Below are 21,680 nucleotides of genomic sequence, written 5' to 3'. Positions count from 1 at the left end.
GGTGATTGACAGGTATTGACCATCAAGTATTTCATAACTGGTCTTTCAGTAATTTTCTCACCACATTAGTGCTTTTTGGTGGATGTTTAATATTTTCTTTGTGTGTATTCTCCACTTTTACTTACATGGTGTTCTTAGAACAGCATATGTAATTTGTATGCTGTATCTGAAGCATGACCTTGACTTCTTTTTCTTTACTATTCACAAAGCAAGGATTTAATGCTGCCAAAGTGTGTTTCTCTCTGCAGTCACAATGGCAGACATTTCAATAATACAAAATTATCAGCTGCAAAACACAAGAGACCTTGTCAGTGAGTGGAAGGAAGGAAGAAAAGAATGCAGGCGTTTGTTTAGAGTTTATATTTTGTTTTATTCTAATTGCTATTTTTTAATGCTTTGTAAGTACTGCATAAACATACTGAGTAATATAATATGATGTGAAGACAGAATATTTAGACTAGAAATAAATGGTTAGTCTTCCAAAATCCCACTGAAATGTGTTGGATCTGAATTCTGCTTCTGAACACTAGTTGATCATTTAGCATTTGTTTGACCATCAGTCATGTTTCAACTGTCACAAAGCAAAGAAACACCATCCAAAATAGAACTCCTTCTAATTTCTAAATTTATATTTTAATGCTATTATTATTTTTTTGTCCTTCAGTTCCTATGTTACTTTTGTCTTCATTCTTGCACTTCTGGTTTTGCTACTTCTTCTTCTGCAAAGCTTCCCAGGTCTTTGTGTTCCTAAGTCCTCAGAACCTACTGTCCAAGATTTGCTTAATAATGCCTATGGCTTCAACACTAGAGAGCTCTTTTATGAGTTGTTCTTCATTTTCTTCCTAGAATATGCTTTGTTTATGATTGATTGATGAGGACTTTATGAAAAGGTGAGCCTTCAACATGGGAGATGCTACAATAAAATAGGGGACTTGGACAGTCGACATGGATATGTTCAACCATATGGCTCTTATATGTATTCAAATACTGTGACAGTAAATTTAAAATCTATTCTACTAGTTAAATACTGTAATCTGTTGCAATTCCATGGTTTCCCATTCCAACCTCTCTGCCCAAATATTAGGAACATGAACTGTAATTCAGGCTCAAATATTTTATCCCCTGACGACAATGGCAGTACTTCATTACATACGAGCAAATGTTTTACCGAAGTAAAATATCCACATTTTTCTTCTATATTCTAAATCATAAAAGTTAAAATGAAATTGATAGGCAATCTATTTCAGAAATTCTTGTCCTATGATACTGCATTATTTTTTAAAAATAGTATTACGGTGATTTCAATTAGTATTCCTTCTTTGAAATTTTTAAAATGATCAGGTCCTGTTTTCCCCACTTTTCCAATGAAAAGGAAATTAGTACGTTACAAATTATTACAAAATATAATCAGGAAAAAAGGTCAGAAATACATTTAATAGAGAAATTACCTTATAAATAGGGATCTTATCTGCCAAAGGATAGCATATAGGGAGAAAAATTGCATCCAGAAGAGTCCATATCATTGCATTACAAACTGTAGGCTAAAATTGGAGGCTAAAAAACAAAACAAAACAAACCTAAATACATTTCTCACCCTAGTGTCAAAAAATTGTCCACCCATTTCTTAGGAATCTGGATTGGGTTTTTTGGGTGTTCATTCATTCATGCAGGGAAGCATAGACTGTAGAGATGGCCTTAAATGAAATACAGGTCGTCTTCGACTTATGAGCACAAATGAGCCCAGAATCTACGTTGCCAAATACAAAATATGTTGAGTCTTGTCTCATTTTATGACTTTTCTTGCCACGTTTGTTAAGTGAATCATTGCAACGTGGTTGTTAAATGAATCTGGATTCCTCACTGAGTTTGCTGATCAGAAGCTCACAAAATGACTCCAGGACATTGCAACTGTCATACATATGAACCAGGGTAAAGCACCTGAAGGTAAATCATGTGATCCCAGGGATACTACAATAATGCAACTGTCATACATATGAACCAGGGTAAAGCACCTGAAGGTAAATCATGTGATCCCAGGGATACCACAATAGTCATAAGTGTGGAAAATGGTCTAAAATCACCTTTTTCAGGGTCATTGTAACTTCAAATGGTCACTAAATGAACTGTTGTTAAGTCAAGGACTACCTGTATGTGGTAGCTATTAGGAAAACATGACCATTGCCTTCGAAAACAAGATAGGATGAGAAAGAAATTCAAGATTACTGCACCTTGAGTCTCTTTGGTATAAGAAGGAGAAAAGGAGAAAATATGTACTTTTTTTTTTAAAAAAAGTATCTTAACCATAATAATGTAGAGATCTATATTTTCTTGGAGTATCAGTTTCCTGACTTTAAAAGCTGGTGATTCCTAATGCCACATATGGATTCATTCATTTGCATAGAGACTAACCAGTTTCCTAAGTAAAGCAAAATAGGTGATAAATGCTGATAAAAACAAATGCTGAAATTTTTGGTGAGGTTAGTTGTTAAGTCTTGTCATGATGCTACCAGTACAGACATAGAGAATTGGAGTCTGGGAGGCTGTGATATTTAATATACTTATATGTTTAGAGAATGCAGTTCTAGGTATTTGGAATGTAAACGATTCAATACTTTGTAAAGGGAAGGAAAGGGGGATTCAGCAGAAGAGAGGGAAGAAGGAGAAAAGACAGGAGGAAGAGAGTGGAAGAACCAAAGAAGCTATCAAAACTCTACTCATTCATTGACTCTCTCTTTTCTGATTCAGGTTGGAAAGAAAAACGCTGGTTACATACAGTAAATAATGTTATCAAGAAAGCCTTAGCTTCTTCAACCATGGACTATGCAATCTACATAAGATGCAGATTTGGCAAGAGATGGGGTACATCTCACAAAGATGCCAGTTACATCAGCATGGATCATACCAATATCAAAGTAGAGCAGAAAGAGGAAGGATCAAAAGCTCAGAAGGGAATATATTGAAAAGTGCTGGATAATAAAGAAGATGATCTTGAGTGAGATGGTCAAACTCAGTTGCCACAGCAACAAGGGATAAAATTATTTTAAACCCAGAACATTTGGCATTGGCTCAGAAAGAATCCTTCCTAATTCACTGAACTCTTAGAAGGAGGAGTTACAATCCAATCAAAATAGCAAGATTCTGTTATTACAGCCAATCTCACTAAGACTAGTTTTAGCTTACTGTGGTGTAGACGTTTTGGTCTAGTTTGGCCAGTGGGGCTGGTGGAACCAGTAGCACAGAAGACAAATAGAGAAGCATAAGAATCTAGGAGAATTTAGGGGCTGCCAGAAAGCTACAACAGTGAAGCCAAAGGAGGTACCACTCAGAAGCTCATGTTTCTAACCCAAAGTATAGAATATGAAAAATAAACACAGAGAACTTTAAATTCTACTCTAGACTTCATTTAAATTTGATGATACAACGACAAGATTAGACTATACTACTTGGAAGCTACAAGTTATTCAAAAAAAGTAAGATCAATAGAAAGGGACAAGATATTCTGATGTATATAATGAAAGCATATGCCTGCTAGAAATTCATGAATATGGAAATGAATATGGAATGAATGAATGAATATGGAAATGTTATTAAGATCATCTAAGTCATCTACGTAAGAACAAAACAAAGAGAGAAAGATACATTGTGGGAGATTATTTTAGATTGGGTAATACAATAAGGTTATCTTGTGACTGAACTGTATTTTTAATTAGTACCCTGGGACTTGCTTGAACAATTTCCCATTTCCCTGCAAAATGACACATCACTTTTCTTCTTTGTTTTATATGACCTCCAAAATAACAGTTTTCTCTATTTAGCTAATAATTTCCCATTCCTGCCTTTACTAGACACCCAATATCTATGAAATGCTCAACCATGTGACTAATATTTGCTAATTGTAACCTTCCTTTTCTGACATCTAAAAAATAAAGTTATTTCATGACTTATTTCTCAAAAGCAAGGCTAAAAGGTTCAAAGAAATGTTCAAAATACTAAAATGATTCTTCAGACACAAAAGAAGTTGTAGATCTGTTGCAAGGACAAAAAGGGGTAAGTGGATAATGGGCGATGGCAGGAAAACAGAACATTTTAACAGGTATTTTACATCTGACTTGTTTCAGAAGGAAAACAAAACTCTAACTGGCTGTCCCGGTGTCACTAGTGGAAAGACTTAGCTGAAGCTCAGAATAAGTAAGAAAGGTAAAGGAATATTTACCTAATTTAAATGAATTTAAAATTCCAAATCCAGATGAATTCCATTCTATAGTATTGAAAGAATGCAGTGGGTTTGAAGAGCTATATAACTTGCCAGAAAAGGTAGCTCCCCGTAGCTGGTTGCCATGACATGTCCCTCTTGTTATTCCCTTCCCTGCCACAGCTAATAAGTAAGGGAATGTTTTTATGTAAGCAACCAGAATTATTTAATAAAGCTTTTATTCTGATATCTCTTGTTCAATTCTACTTTGGCATCCAATTGCAGTCACTTCTTCAAGCAAGAGAGACCTTTCTACATCAAAGCAAAGTTTTAGAAACACGCAGTAGAGAAAATTGGAGATTTCAACCAACACTACAAGGTATAAAAGGTCCAATAAATTATCTGTTGTTAAAAATTTCATTTATTAGAAGATGATTGATGGAACAAGAGACTCAACTATCCTAGACTGAATTGGATGAAGATAGAATCTTGGGAGAAATAACTAAGTTATCCTTGAATTCACAATATGAAGGGGAGAAAAAGAGAAAAGTCAGATTTGTATAACAAACTTCAGAAAAGTAGATGTTCATTAATCCAGATAAAAGCTTATATACAGCAGCTAAAAATCTTAAAAGATAAACATGTCTGTGAGGGATTAATAATATTATGAAAAGAAAGATTTAAGGCACAATAAAAATCCTACTGGAAAAAATAGCATACATGTAAAGAAACCAATACACACAAGGTTGAAAGAAAAAATAACATATTGTATATAGGAAATGAAATAAGGGCACATATCTAAAGAAAGATACAAGACAGTTGCCAGAAATTTTAAGGAATGCAGGGGTGGGATTCTACCAGTTCGCACCTATTCGCTAGAACCGGTTGCTAACCTTCTAAGCAGTTTGGAGAACCGGTTGTTAGAAGAAATTACTGGCCTAATCCTGTAAGGAAGGCAGGAAGGAAACATTCTGGTGTTGCTTACTGAAACTGCCTCTCCGTTAACCCTTATTACATTCTTGGCAGGACTAGACTTCCTGTCTCAGGAACTTCTCTGGAGTTTTTTTCCCCTCCTTTGCTGGTACTTTGCTTGTGTGGAGTGACATTCAAAGTTACAATGGCACTGAAAAAGGTGACTTATGACCATTTTTCACACTTACGACTATTGCAGCATCCCCACAGTCATGAGAGGCCAGGTGAGGAGATGCGTGCCTCGATGTGAGTGATATTGAGTTGGCCACACCCAGCCAATAACAATGACCACCAAGCCATGTCCACCCAGTCACATGACCACCAAGCCACGCCCACCAACTAAGCCACGCCCACAGAACCGGTTGTTAAAAAATTTGAATCCCATCCCTGAAGCAATGTATCAGAAAGGCTAAAAGGTTCAAAGAAAAGTTCAAAATACTAAAATGATTTTTCAGACACAAAAGGGGTAAGTGGATAATGGGCGATGGCAGGAAAACAGAACATTTTAACAGGTATTTTACATCTGACTTGTTTCAGAAGGAAAACAAAACTCTAACTGGCTGTCCCTGTGCCACTAGTGGAAAGACTTAGCTGAAGATCAGAATAAGTAATAAAGGAAAAGGAATATTCCAAATCCAGATGAATTCCATTCTACAGTACTGAAAGAATTAGCAGGCATGATCTTTAGAACTGCTAACTGTAATCTAGAAGTCCTAGAAAACTGGCATGTTCTAGAAGTTTGAAGGACAACAAATATTGCCCATCTTTTCAACAAGGAGAACACTGGGAATTAGAGACCCAGCAGCTTGATGTTTATACTGAGCAAGATCCTTGAAGAAGATTATTAAACAGCATGTTGGCAAGAACTTGGATAGAAATGCAATGATTAACAAAAGCCAGCAAGACAATCTTATAATCTTTTGGGGTATTGCTATGAGCTCAAAAAAACAAGGACACCACCATGGACAGGATGTTTTTTGATCTCAATAAACCTGTCATGATATCCTAGTATGGCAAGCACTCTCTCATGATATCCTAAGTGGGGAAAAAATGAGCTTGATGATAGATAGACTCATAATTGGCTGAATCCATATAGTACTTTTTTATTTATTAAATTTATATTGCACCCATATCACTGTTGAGCAATTATGGGCAATATATGGCTGATGGTAGGAGCTGGCAACCAATGAAATGAGTTACTTCATGAGATTGTATATTCTCCTTCTACAGAGATTTTTCAGATAAGCAGGACAGCCATCTATTCAAAGTACTCACAGACTTTACTGCAAAGATGGGGTTGGAGCAATGATTTATGAGCATTGTTTAGTTAATGATAATAACAAGAATATAACAGGAATATAATATATAATATATTACATTCCTGTTATAATATAACCGGAAATCCTTGACTTACAACCCTTTATTTCACAATCATTTAAATTTACAATGCCTCTGGAAAAAAGTGACTTACCGTTGATCCTTGCATTGTCAACAATCACAGAATCCCAACAGTCACAAGTTCAGAATTCAAGTGCTGGGCAATCTATTTATGATGGTTGCAGCATCCCCAGTTAATGTGATTGCCATTTGCAACCTTCTCAGCTGGATTCAAACAATCATAGTTAACGGGAGAGGCTGTGTTTGCTGAATGAGTTCATGATTCAACTTAACAACTGTGGCAAAATCGTCATAAAATTGGACACGAGTCATTTAAATAACTGCCTTATTTAGCAATGGAAATTCTGGTCCCAATTGTCATAAGTCAAGGTCTACCTATATTTGAGTTTGGTGTAACAGTTTATGACAGGGAAGAAAAATTTCTCCATTCTCCAGGGCAATCATTTTATGTTTATTTGGAAGTAATTTTCATTATGTTCAGGGAGACTTATGGTCATGAACCTGAGAATCTGGAATATTCTTTGATTATTTCTGAACTCATCAACAAGCTCATTGTTCTTGTTATTTCACTGGAATAACAAAAACAGAACCAGAGAAGATTTGGTTAATGAAATGGTGGCTTATTTTTCCTCTATAGAAAGTACCAACTACTCTAAAGAAACCCAGCCTCTAGAGACAGATGCAATACAGAAAATAATAAAAAAGAGGAGGCATCTTGGTGCAAATAAAGGATAAAGTATAAATACTATAAAAGGATTAACAGTACAAAGCAGTAAAAGCCACTTATTATCACCTGAAGATGAACTTCACAGCATACATCTTCTATGAATTCATTCCACATTTGTTTCACCTAAAACTATCAGGACAAAAATAGACATTTTAAAAGAGCAAGTGAATAAAACAGTATAAAATATTGGGACTTTGATTAAACCAGTAATACATCCTTTGCTATACAAAATTAAAAATTAATAATAATGTCATGTAAAGAAAATGGATGTTCTACAAGTATGCAAAGAGAATACATATTCTACTTGTCCAACTATGTTATATTATGAGGGTCTCATATAATTTATACTTCTTCAACTATATTTAATATTGGTCTTTCTTGTCAGGTTGGATGTATTTCTGATTCTTGTTTCAATGTATAACAAGCTAATTTGCTTGAAAAAGCTTTTAATTCTGCCAACCAATATTTTACAAAGATTATCCTAAGCTCCAGAGTCCAATTTAATGAAAAGTAATGGCAGCAAGATAACTTGTATTCAATATTCAAGTATCACCAGATTCATTCTGCTCTGCTTGTAAATCTCCGGAATTTAATTAATCTGCTTAAAAGTGAAGCCTAATCCTATATATCTTTAATGGGGAACATCTCCTTTTTTTGTTCCATATAACTTTATTATATATACTATACACACACACACACACACACACACACACACACACACACACCTGTCCCAAAACCAGGTTACTTCTCAAAATCTGTATCAGTCAGGATTCGTGATAGAGCTTCTCTTCCAAAATACAATTCGATTAATGACTTCCATTCTTTCCAACACTGAATATTATTTAGCTCAAAGAAAATCTGCAGCAATTAAGCTCTGCCTTAGCTGAGATTGACTCCTAACACAGTGCACTGTTAGAGAAAGCTGCTATATTGAAAGTTTTAACAGTCCATGAGAAAACTACTTGAAAAAAGAACTGGACTCAAATGTAGGAATTTTGGTTTAAACAACTTCAATTCACTGTGTTTTTTCTTGAAGGGTTACCAAGAATGTACTATTTTGTTCCTATAAATTTATGCAATAGTATAATGCAAAATTTCCAACAATTTCAAAAGGAATTCTTGACTTACAACGGGTTGCTTAGTGACTGTTCAAAGTAACAACAGCACTGAAAAAAGTTAGTTATGACCATTTTTCACACAACTATTGTAACATCACCATGATCGTGTCATTTTCATTTGGATGCTTGACAATTGACTCACATTTATGACAGTTGCAGTGTCCCAGGATCATGTGATCCCTTTTTCCCAGGATCATGTGATCCCTCCTGACAAGCAAAGTCAATGGGGAAGCCAGATTCACTTAACAAATGTGTTACTAATTTAACAACTGCAGCGATTCATTTAACAAATGTGGCAAGAAAGGTTGTAAAATGGGTCAAAACTCACTTATCAAATTTTTCAACAACATAAACAAAACAACATAAATTTGAGGCTCAGTTGTGGTCATAAGTTGAGGACTACCTATATATGGATAGGTACCTTAAGTTATTACCACAATTAGGACCAGGATTGCTTAGCAAGTTAGTTGATAAATTGTACTTGATTTATGACCATGGTTTATATGGTTAAACAAATCACATGGTCATTACGAAAGTGCAGCTTCTGCCAGTGACTTTGCTTGTTTGGAAACCAGCTGGGAAAGTTGCAAATGGCAATCAAATGACCCATGCAATCATCATTAATACATGTTGGTTGCCATGCATCTAAATTTTGATCACATGGCTGTGGGGATGCTGCAAAAGTGCTGATGAAACTTTGAACAATTACTAAATGAATGGTTGTAAGTCAAGGACTACCTGTATACTCACTAAGTATATACTCGTCATGCTTTTAGGTCAATGTGCAGATAGACAGCATATTTATGTTAGACTTGGCTGATTTTTTTTTTCATATTCTTAGTTGCGTGGTTAACATTATGCTTCCATAACTTAATGTCCCTGAAACAAACTGTTTTGCATGTACTAGAGTCATTCTCAAATCTAAGTGAATCCTAGCAATTTACAATTCGTTTCATTTAGCTTCTCTGTTAATGAAATGCTCACTTCTTAAATCATGTTACACATTTCCTGCTTACTGAACTAAAAGACATAGACGTTATAGAAAGGATATGTTAAATTTTTCCAGTCTACAGAAAAAGAGGTTACCATGGTGAGAAAGGTAAGAATATGGTTGGCTTGTCTTTGATTGGCAAGACAATTGGTGCTTGTCTTACCAAAGCACCAAAAGGTAAGACAAAAACCAATGGATGGAAACTAATCGAGGAGAGATGCAACCTGGAACTAAGGAGAAATATCTTAATGGTGAGAATGGTGAGAACTAGAAGGCAACTAGCCTGCCTTCAGAAGTTGTGGGTGCCTATCACTGGAGGCTTTCAGGAAGAGACTTTACAGTCTCTTGTCTGAAATGGTAGGGACTCTCCTACTCAAGCAGGGGATTGGGCTAGATGACCTCCAAGGTCTTTCCAACTCTTGTTATTCTATGTTAAGAGTTATAAAGTTATAAAGAGAATAAAAATCAAAACAAACTACAAAAAAATGAGAGAAAGAAAGAAAGAGGGAGAGAAGGAGGGAGGAGTGTGAAATAGAAAAAAAAGATGTAACTTCCTCCCTCATCCCAGTAAGTTAAAAATAAATTTAATAGTTTATCACCATCCCTAAATAAAAATAAGCTCACTTTGCCCCATATCTCATCTCAGTAATACAAAAAACAAGGTCCAAATGCTACATCTATTAACCCTTTTCACCAAAGTCCAGCAAAGGCAACTAGGTAGAACTACTTTGCTCAAACAAGCTTATAAATCTTCGCTGATTTTTTTAAAAAATTATTCTTAACCCCTTCACAAAAAAAGTTTCAGAAGCAGTTTGCTGCTCATCTGTGTTTCAAAGCAAAAATCCTCAGAACTTTAACAAATTTCTTTTGTATAAATAACTAAAATTTATCCTTCCAATTGACACTTCTAAAGAAAGTCCTTACCAATCTTAGCAGACCTCTTTCGTCTATCTAGAAGCGGGGGGAAATCCAGATCAGTTTCCTTGTTTAATATCTGTTCATCTCTTTAGGGAATGAGTCATCCATCTGATCCATTTGTATTACATTTAAATCCTCCTTCAAATTAATTTCCTAGCTATCCATTGTAGCTTGTTCTTGTCTTACAGCTTCATTAAAATATGCTCTGTCAATATTATCAAGCATTTGATCCACTGTGTCCAAAAATGTGGCTGAAAGGTGTTCAGCGTTTGCACTATTTCTGTTTCAATTTTTTTATCCTTCAAGGTCTCTCTCTCTCTCTCTCCCCCTTCCTCCATCTACAGTATATCTATAGATACATATATACATGAAAGTGTGTGTGTATGTATATATGTAGATAGATATAGATAGATATACTATACACATATACACATGTGTGTATAAATAATAATATAATTAATATAATATATTTTTTAAAAAAATTTAAAATCAAATTTATACCATTGTCTTTTAAGAGGATGGAAACTCACCTGATAAATATCAGTCAAAAGTATTATAATTTTTCCAATATGCAAAACGTTTATAAATTTTTAAAAAGCCATTAAGGTATAAGGCTTAATCAAACTTAATGTCTCCAAAGGATGCTTTGTGAGAATAAGCTTGAAGTAGTCCTGGCTCTCAGCTACTCCACTCATAAATCGACAGTAAAACCAGTATTTTTTGTCATCAACTCATGAGGAGTGACTACCCAGAGTCACCTAGATGATCTCAATTATCTCCCCTTCGTTCCAGGGATCCAGTGGCAATTCCCTGGCAGAAGCCGTCTTGGTAGACAGTGAAAGCCAGAAAGGTTTCAACTTGCCGCTGTGCTTACAGGAAATGAAACTTCATAAATTCTTTGGAAGATGCAGAATTGGAGCTTTTCTTCAGGGCTGAGGTGTGTTAAGATAAACACTGTCGCTTTGTTTTACTTGTAAAGTGCAGAAACTGTCAATAAGTTAAACTCACTCTATTTTAATGTCGTTTATGAGTGTCAACTACTACGAGTCATATGATTTTGGCATCGATGAATCAATTGAAATGAACAAATAAATACATATGTATATACCAGACAAATTATACCTTAACACTTTTAATTTAGTAATGTATTTATATTTTATTATTTATTAATTTATTAATTAATTTATTTATTTATTTATTTATTCATTTATAGCATTTGTGTGTGCCATCTATATTATATTATACTCTAGGAGGTTTATAATGAAATTAATAATTTTAGTAACACAATATTGTTTAAATAGGAAATGTAATATATTTATAGAAAGTACTCATTCAAATTATAAATAAAATAAACTTTATGTTATGACCTAACATCAGCAACCAGTTTGAAAACAGGTTTCCAAAGCAATAGAAAAAAAAAAAACCAGGAATAAATTAATACTTAGAAAAATTCCACGCCACTTGTAGCAGGCATGCAAAAAGAAAGAAGCTGATATAATTGAAAGGCTGCACAGCTTCCTGGAAGAAAATGACTTGTTAGCTGGCTTTTCAAATAATAGCCAATGGATAATTCACTTTAATTATCTTTGATTCACACCAAAGGAAGTATAATATATAAGAAGATGTTACTCCATCTTGTTACTAAATAGTGGAGGTATTTTAAATTATAAGTTAGTTAAGACAAGTACCTCCAATAAGGCTGAATCAATAGTAGCTTTCCAAATGCTAGAGACTAATACCTATTCAATATAGTTAAAATATATCAGAGTAAAAATTCACCTTGTCACTTGGACATTCTAAATAATAAACTGAAAAAATGTCAGTATTAAGCCTAAGTTTTATTCTTTTATACATATAAGTGATATTTTTAATGTTAGATTTTCAAAACAAAGATTTCCCTTAAAATAATGTCATTATAAATTGCCACATTGATAAATTAAAAAAAATATGACCTACCATTTGGATGAGCCAGCATGCCCATGCTAAGAAGTTATTTATTTGAACTCCGGCATTACTTGTTTTAGCTAGCTGTCTTACATTTACACCAGAGGTATCCACAACGATGGTAAAAAAAAGTCAAGAAGATAGTTGTGATCAAAAGATTAAAGCTTGGTAATGTTCATTTTGTGTTAATACAGCATACACAAAGGCTTTGATCAGCTGTTGGACCAACCTCTTAGTTCTTTCATCCACATACCCCACATGTCCCTGTTTGCATATTAAACAAGGAAATAAGTATAAACACAGAAATACAACCAAGTCTAACATATTCAGAAGTAACAGTAAAGCAACAGTAAACTAAATTGAAATGTTTCATAAAATAGAGCACTGTTTATCTTTTGCTATAAGTAGGCACTGGATAATTTCAAAACCTATGATGGACATTTCCTAAATGAGAAAGATCATAGAAAATCTTTTGTTCCACAATCACCTCTTACTTAATATCAATGGACAGGGAAACATAGAGTTTCTTTCAAAGGATGGTCAGAAAAATACAGCAGAATATGCCTATTTGTTTCCAAAAACACTGTGATGTGATTGGTGACGTGATTACTTTACTGGTAATACCATTATACTTGAAGGTATACAGGTAAGATAGGAGAATTTTGTAATCTCCTACATGTAGTTCAGTGATTGTTTTGAATCTATCATTTCAAGATGAGGTTGGAAGCACGCTCTATTTTGTAAAGAGATGGCTTACTAGGCCAACATTTTCCATTGTTCTTACGCAAAGATATTTCAAGTTTAAAATCATTCAGGTGTCCTGGATATTAATCTTGTAATACCCAGCAGTATCTAGAGCAGTGGTCCCCAACCTTTTTTGTACCAGGGACCAGTTTCACGATTATTCATTCTTTGCCCGGTACATAATGATCCACAGACCGGTACCGGCATCAGCACGCATGACCAAGTCAAGGCGAGCCGAGCGACCGGCCAGCCAGCCGTCCCCGCTTCTCCCGCCACCTTCAACTCCTCCTTTGTACCTTCTCGCAGTCGATGGGCTTTTCGGGCTCTTTCTTAATCTCCTCCTGAGTAACGCGAGACTCCACCGCCATCGGGACGGCTCTTCGTTCGAAGCCACCTCCCCCTTCGACGAAACTAAGGCGCGAGGATTCCTTCAGCACCCAAATGCCGCTTTCCAACTGACGATCGACAAGCTCACCCGGAAGCACTTTCTCAAGCGCCGTCGAAACAAGATGGCAGCACCCAAGCAAAGTAGGCCCTACTTTCATCTTTCATTCTTTGCGGCCTGGTACAAAATGATCCACGGACTGGTACCGGTCCGGGGCTCGGTGGTTGGGGACCCCTGATCTAGAGGACACCAAATTGGGAAAAGCTACTCCAGAATGGCACTCTAGCAATCAAGGTAAGTTTGAAGACCTGCCAGCTACAGCGATATATAGTCTCATAAACTTTCTTTAAAACTGCTTGATCAATTAGAGGGGTTCTTTCTAGGTTTCTTCCTTTGATCCTTAAGTCACTGGAAGCATTAGCCTTTCTTGCCTGATTGTTTCCTATGCAGCGTCTCTTCCCCTCATTCACATATTCCATTACAATCTGACAATATTTTTGGGATGACGATGATGATTTCTGACATCACTGTATTGTTGTCAAGGGTGACTTTGATAACACTTCAACTGCTGTACCTATCTAGGCAAGATGCTCAAAAGCTCAAACAACTAAGAAAAATTATCTCCTTACTATGGGCATTGGCCTCACTGAGAGATTAGATAGCCAGTTTGATATAGTGGTTAAAGTGTCAGGCTAGGGGAAAATATATATATGGTAAATTCCAAGTTGCACTCAGTCAGCTTTGGCTTCAAGCACTTTATCATCATGGTAGCTCCCCCTTGAATCAAACTCCTTCATGCCAGTTATAATTAATTTAATATATTACTTTAATACCTTGAATATGTTTCTAAATATATAAGACCTTGATTTACATTGGTAGATGGTTCATATTTTGAGTCACTGTACCTAGCTAAAAGTGCACAGCCAACTAATTTTTCCATGATGAAAAAGCACAAAATCGTTAGATCTTTCTTTCTTCTGGTAGCATTAATAACATCGACTTGGCATAAGAGTATATGGAATTGTACATCTCAAAGTATTTGCAAAATTTCCTTCCTTCCTTCTTTCCTCCTTCTCCTCTTTCCTTTCCTTTCCTTTCCTCTCCTTTTCCTTTCCCGCTTTTTTCCCCCCTTCCCTCTTTTTCTTTCCTTTCCTTTTCCCATTCTCCTTTCCGGCATTAATAACACTGACTTGGCATAAGAGTATATGGAATTGTACATCTCAGAATATTTGTGAAATCGCAAAGAATCATGCATAGAATGATTATTTCTGTCCTTTTTAATTCCTTTTTCTAGACCATTACTGTAACATAAGGCAGAATTTTAGCTCATTTCTTTAATCTACGTCCTATTAACTGATCTGCAATTTTGATTAAAGTTGCTTAAGTAATCTGGGTAATCTATGAATGTTATTATTAGTTTCTAGAAAGGCTCTAAAATGTTAGTTAAAATACAGTGACAATATATAGAAAACAGATCTAGAAAAAAACATTCATTATTATTGTTTATATTAGGGGAATAAATATTTGGCTATTTATCACTAACAATAATAATGTAAGATCAAGTTTTAATCATATTTAAACTTTTATACTGATAATAGTGCAGAGTTAAAATTTCCTATATGAAAGATACTCAAAGGAACAGTTTTCTGTCATTATCACTGAAGTCTCTACTAAAGATTAGGAATACATTAATTTCAGTTTTGTTTTGGCAGGCTTTCTCATTTTTCTATCTAGAGTCTGTTTCTCCATTAACTGATGTATTTGACAAAAAATGTTTATATATAAATATTTGTACATATTTTTATTTATATTTCACCTAATTTATTCTGTATTTTTTCACACACATACTTTTCTTTATATGAGAATTTTTTAGCAGAAAAAAACCTGATTTTACAAACTCTGCATACTATTTTTAATATGCTTATTTTCATATACATCTTTCATTAATAAGTTAGTTGCAAATATTCATCTATATTTGAGTGTTCTCAACATAATCAGATGCACAATATATTTATTCATGAAAAAAATTAAGACAAGACACATTTGTCATTATTTCTGGATGTAGATAGCACTTTGCAAAACAGTGATACCTATTTGTGAAATTAATAGTCATTTCAGTTTTAAATTTGCTCCTTGGCTTTCATTTTAATAAATTTTAATTAATCTGCACATTTTCCTTGAGTTTTATCCCAATAAGCGTTTAGCAATTTTAATGTGGAGAAAAGCAAAACTTTACATTTAGGCAGGAAAAATCAAAGGAATAAGTACAGATTAGATGAGACCTGGATCAAAAACAGTAACTGGGACAGGGAACTTGGAGTCCTACTGGATGATCATTTGAAGTATTAGTGCCGCTTTACAAAACCCTAGTAAGATTACATCTGGAATACTGCAACCAATTTTGGTCACCATACTACAAAAAAGACGTCAAGACTTTGGAAAAAGGTCAGAGAAGAGCAACTAAGATAATCAAAGGCCTAGGCACTAAACCACATGAAGAAAGGCTTCAGATTTTGGGTCTGGTTAGTCTAAGAAAAGAAGAATTAGGGGTGACATGATAGCAGTATTTCAGTATTTCAGAAGCTGCCACAAAGAAAAGGGGGTCAAATTGTTCTCCAAAGCACCAGAGGGCAGGACAAGAAATAATGGTTGAAAACTAATCAAAGAGAGAAGCAACCCAGAATTAAGGAGACATTTCCTAACAGTGGGGACAGTGGAACAGCTTGCCACCAGAAGTTGTGGGTGCTCCATCACTGAAGATTTTTAAAAAGAGACAGGACAGTCACTTATCTGAGATTGTATAGGTACTAGAAGACCTCCAAGGTCCATTCCAAGCCATTCCATTCTATTCTATTCTAGTTAGAAAACAAAATACCACGAAAGGCAAAGAAATACTATTCAGGCAAACAAATATTGGTTATTTGGATCTAGGAATAAAGAAATAAATTTGATAGGAAAAATAGAATCATACAAAAATGGGGGCATTTTTATATTATCCTGAGAGGATTTTGGAAAAATGTTACCACACCAATCTTTCTTGACAATATTTCACAGAAATACAACATGAAACTGTATTAATGAAGCGTAATTATTTCCAATGAGATTATTCTTGGAAAGTTGACACATCCTCATTTGGAATTATGATATAGATTTTGCCTTAAGCTGTGAACAAGTCCATTGTGTTCCACTACTGCTTGCTACCAAGAAAAAAACAGTAGAAGATGACAGGTGACTTATGTGAAGGTTTTGGAGATAATATGCAAATCAGCCAATAACTGTTCAGGGAAATATTGGGGTATTTTCACAGTCGTATGGGGTATTTTAACAGTGCACCTGCAACCAATCCATTTCTATATTTTGTTATACTGGCTAATGTTACCGTATTTGCCGGCGTATAAGACGACTTTTTTGCCCCGAAAAACATGCCTCCAAGTGGGGGGTCGTCTTATACGCCGGTATATCCACTGCCGGCTTTCGGATGCTTGTTGGACGCAGAAGGCGCCTCTGGCTTCCTGGATCCCCTGCGTCGCTTCCGCTTCATCCCGCCGCCTCGCTCCGCCCGAGGCTGCAGCCTTCCTGCTCTTCCCACGGCCCCTGGCACTCTGCCCTGCCGCTGCAGCCCCGGGATTTCTGGAGGCGTTTCCGGTGGTGGTGGGGGTCGCCTTATACGCCGGGTCGCCTTATACGCCCGGCAAATACGGTAATTAATACCATGCAATAGAGATGAGGAAGCATTCTACTTCACGGCCCAGATTCATTCAGCCGATGGGAGTGAAAAACTTGCCATGGAACATGAGTCACCATAGCAACTGAAACAGTTAACCCAAACCCTGAAGCAAAAAGAGATTTCTTTGTTCCATTGGAAATACTCTTGGGTTTTGAGTCATAGCCACAATAGCATGTAAATAAGTTTGATTCCCCTTTTCGACTTCTAGAGTTTTAACTTGAAACGAGAAATAATGAGATCACGTTGTACACATGCATATATTATTAGACTACCAATTGAAAGATTGCTATCCTTGACTCTGAACAGTTTATTCTACACAGAGAACTTCTATATATGGCACTTCTTGATGTACTTCTTTCTTGCAGTATAAGACCCAAATGAAGAAAAATGTGATAAGATAGTTAACAGGATTGTTGTGAATCAATAAAAAGTAACTAAGCCAAATGCAAAACGGATTTTGAAAGCCTGCACACCTGATTGGTCCTTAAACGACAAACAAGGATTGGTCCATAACAAGTCCCTGATTGGCCAATATTAGGGCACTTCTTATTGGGTATTAGTTGAACTTGTTGCACATATTATTGGTTAATATGGTAGCAGCCAACCCTATAAAAGGGTTGCTGCTGCCCATAGCCTTGCTCTGTTCTGTTCTATCTACCGTTATTAAAGAGTTGAAGTCACTGGTCAGATGTCTGGTCTCCATTATTCTCCAAACTTAACAAGGATGGCTTACTTTGCCAGTAGTATTTGAGCAAATCAGTCATCTCTTATAGGAAAATAACTGAAATTTTGGGATCAGAAGCTCTGGGCTTAATAGTGTTAGATCTGTTCTTTAATATTTAACTTCATTTTTTTTTTCTTGGAGGGAAATTATTAATAATTGTGTTCACTGAAGCATGTACTTGAAAGATTGACCCCTTAAGCTGTTTGGAGCAAAGGTAGGAAAAGAGAATGAAGAAAGCAGGTTTTTTTTTTTTAAACCAATTATCTGAGTTTCAGCTAAAGCTTTCTACTGATGTGACACAGTATTCTACCAACTTTCAAATTGTGTCATAAAATTAAAAAAAATGCTAAAGAACACTGAAAATTGGGAACCTGAAGCGATAGCAGACCTGTGTCAGACTTGTCATACTGAAAATATATCAGAACAGCTATTTTCAGAAGTATTAAAACTTCAAGAAAAATTCCATGTAATTCAAATACTGTACAGAGGAGATCCTGGTCCTATTAGCTAATATGCAGGTATTGACAATGACCAGTACATACAAATGTACTAAAAAAAAAAACACCTTATGGTTCCAGTTCTTTGTAGTGCCAATTAAATGCACACTGGGCTGTTGTTCAATATAGTTTATTTAGAACAAAGAGGAAAACAATAAAGCTCATGAGTGTCATAACAGAATCCTAAAAATGGCTTCTTACCAGAGGTGGTATTCAGCAGGTTCTGATCAGTTCTGGAGAATTTTGAGTAGTTGAGAGAACCGGCAAATATCACCTCTGACTGGAGATTTTACAGGATCCTTCCCCTTGCCACGCCCACCAAGCCACGCCCACAGAACCGGTAGTAAAAAAAATTGAATCCCATCACTGCTTCTTATCTTACCACAATAGTGATTCCCCAAAGGTCTCAAAGGAGTGCCAGTTTTTCAGAGTTATTCTTTGATGAGATTTGCCATAAGTAGACACGAGTAGACAGCAAAGCTGCATGACAAAAGAACTGGTGTTCTATCAACAGATAATACTAAACTCAGTTGGAGACTTTGGATAACTAGGAAGCAGTGCGGATCGTGTTCTTCCATAGACATGTCACAGCTGTGTGGAATAAACTCACAATCATCACAAAAGATGGTTAGGACAAAAACTTGGGCCAATCGTAAAATGTCCAGCAAATAGCAAATAGATATTAAGTGAATCACAACAGGTCCCAGAGACAGCTCATAAATCAGATAATAGAATTTCAGGGTGGTAGTTAAGATGTCAGGATCCAATTATACATACTAAATTTGTATAATTATAGTATATGTATATATATTATTTACTTTTCAGATCTGTAGTCACACACTTCAGGCAAATCAAGCCCATGGTGGTTTGAAAACTAGACTTTCAGAATTACACTCAGATACCAACTTCAACAAAGACTATCCCTCTGGAGACATGGATTTAGCCCTTGTCTTCTATTAGCCTTGAACCTTTATTTATATGAATTTCCTGAGAACAAATGAAATACAGAATGTAGTTCCTGAAGATATAAACTTCTTTTTTGTAGGGCTGAGTGGTTCACCATTCACCATTCTCCTGGTGAATTTTGGACATTTCTTTTGACAAGGATTTCCTATGCTGTATTGTGTTCAGTATTAGAACGGGTTTCTCATCTAAGAATTAGACCACAAGCATGAAATGACAGCTTTCCAAATTATTAATGTTCAATCCATTCTAACACATTTTATTCCTATACATAATGCCTACAGTTAAAGAAAACACATATACATAAACTATCACACAATATGATAGAATAATGTAAGTTCAGTATAAATTTTAGTTTTATTTATCCAGATTTGCATGTATATTGGGTATACCTTGGTGATTCTCTGGTCTGCATATTCTTTGTGTTTGCTAAAATGAGAAAAATAAATGATCGCACACAGATGAAATATGCAGTAATTTAAAAATGTAAATAGAAAAAAAGCGTGAGCCAGAGATATTGAATAGCAAGAAGTCACTTATGTAACAAAATGAAATACAAATGATTGCATATACCATACTGTCAATTTCTCAAATACAAGCCCTGGACAATATACATATCCATATATATAAAATATAAAACCAATTATGATAAGTACTTTTGAGGTGAATGTCATTCTGGTTAGAGTGCAGGACTGCAAGCTACTTCTGCAGCCAGTTGCCTAGAGTTTGGCAGTTCAAATCCCACCAGGCTCAAGGTTGACTCAGCCTTCCATCCTTCCGAGGTGGGTAAAATGAGGACCCAAATTGTTGGGTGCAATCTGCTGACTCTATAAATCACTTTGAGAGGGCTGTAAAGCACTATAAAGCAGTATATAAGTCCAAGTGCTGTTGCTATTTTAGCTTGCACATGCATACTTTTCTATTTTTTTTCTTCCTAGAGTAACTTTGTTCTGCCTGAAAAGTGCTATGATCTTATATTTATTATAGATACTATACTTAATGTATTCAGTCAAAATGAATGCACCTTAGGCAGTTTAAACACAAAGAATGACAGAGTAAAACAATAATCAGAAAGCACATCTAGCAATATGAAAATGAAATAAAAACAATGTAAGTATCTATCTAAAGTTGACGCTCGGATGCTGCCACTGACAAGTCCCTGTCTAGATTCCACCTTGACGTCCCTATCTAGCTTCCACCTCTCTGGTGATGATGATTTCAACCATGTACAGCTTCATTTTGTTGAGAAACTGTCAGCTAGAAAGGAGAGGTCAAGCTTATGTTTCTTGCGGCTGTGCAAGGACTCTAAGATATGCCCTACTTGACCCCTCCTTCTAGCCTAAATAATAACTTTGCAGTATAATAAATTTGTTAACCAAAAAAATAGTTGCAGATATTGTAAATATACTCCCCCACCTCCCTAAATATCTCCCCCACCTCCCTAATTTCCTTTGATTTTCAGCAGAACTGATAAATGCTTCCTTCTACAGTGTCACTTGGAGATCAGTGCCAATGGGGCAATATTTCTTAAAGGGATGGCAGGCTGTGATGAAGGAATGATGATTGAGAGCCATCAAAGTCAGGCAATGGCTTAATATTGAATAAGCATCAAGGGGGGTGAGGGTGGGGACATTAAACCATTTAAATGAACAAATTATATAAAAAATAGTTAGCTGCACCAAAAATTTCTCTTGGGGCTAGTTAAAGCTTAATAAGAATATATTTGAATACCAAAAAGAATAGTATATAAGCTTTAAAAACCAACCTGATGTTCAGAACAAGCAAGCTTATTCATACATATCAGGGGAGCATTTGGGGCCCTTGTGTTTGCTATTCTTTATTTTATATCTTTGAAGTGAATAGTACTTAATTTGCATTAACAGGTGGTTTGCCATTACTTCATCATAATCCACATTTCAGTGCATTCCAGCACCAAGCTCATCCGTATTCCCATTAAACTGAACTCACTTGAATATTAAATAATTAGTAAAATTCACAGTAAAGAATATTTAATACATGATTTAAGTCAAACTCGATTTCATTGAGGGCCGCATCAGGGTTGTGTTTGACCTTAGGGGGTTGGGTGGGTGTGGCCAAGGTAGGCATGGCCAGCTCAACATCACTCGTGTTGGGGGCACTTGTGATGACCAGAGCAGGTCCTTCTGTGTGGCCCTTCTGAGCTCCATTTTTGCTGGCAGAGGCACTGCAAGCTGGTCCTTCACTGTTTCCAGGGCAACCCCACGGGCCAGATCTAAGCACCCCATGGGCCAAATTCAACCCACAGGCTTTGAGTTTGATGCCCCTGGTTTACATGAATAAGCCTGTCTAATACATCTATTTAGGTGACATTTCAGTTTTTCTAAATTTTGGCAAGACGTGT

At 35.8% G+C, this 21,680-nt stretch overlaps 1 protein-coding gene and 1 long non-coding RNA gene across 2 annotated transcripts in view; both read right to left on the bottom strand.

The window, feature by feature from the left end:
• The window catches only part of KCND2 (potassium voltage-gated channel subfamily D member 2), a 307,066-nt gene that overhangs the window by 228,616 nt on the left and 56,770 nt on the right, over positions 1 to 21,680 (bottom strand). The gene's annotated exons all lie outside the window — the stretch shown is intronic.
• On the bottom strand, positions 325 to 11,175 carry LOC148130118 (uncharacterized). The gene is made up of 3 exons (XR_015750267.1): positions 10,847 to 11,175; positions 7,356 to 7,418; positions 325 to 913 (listed from the first exon to the last, which is right to left on the bottom strand). It is a non-coding gene; the product is annotated as an uncharacterized LOC148130118 (long non-coding RNA).

The sequence above is a fragment of the Notechis scutatus genome, chromosome 6 (genome assembly GCF_049901735.1).
Source record: "Notechis scutatus isolate UNSWTSFEM ecotype Mainland chromosome 6, rNotScu1.2, whole genome shotgun sequence".
NCBI classification, from domain to species: Eukaryota; Metazoa; Chordata; class Lepidosauria; order Squamata; family Elapidae; genus Notechis; species Notechis scutatus.
This window is presented reverse-complemented; position numbering and strand designations above follow the sequence as displayed.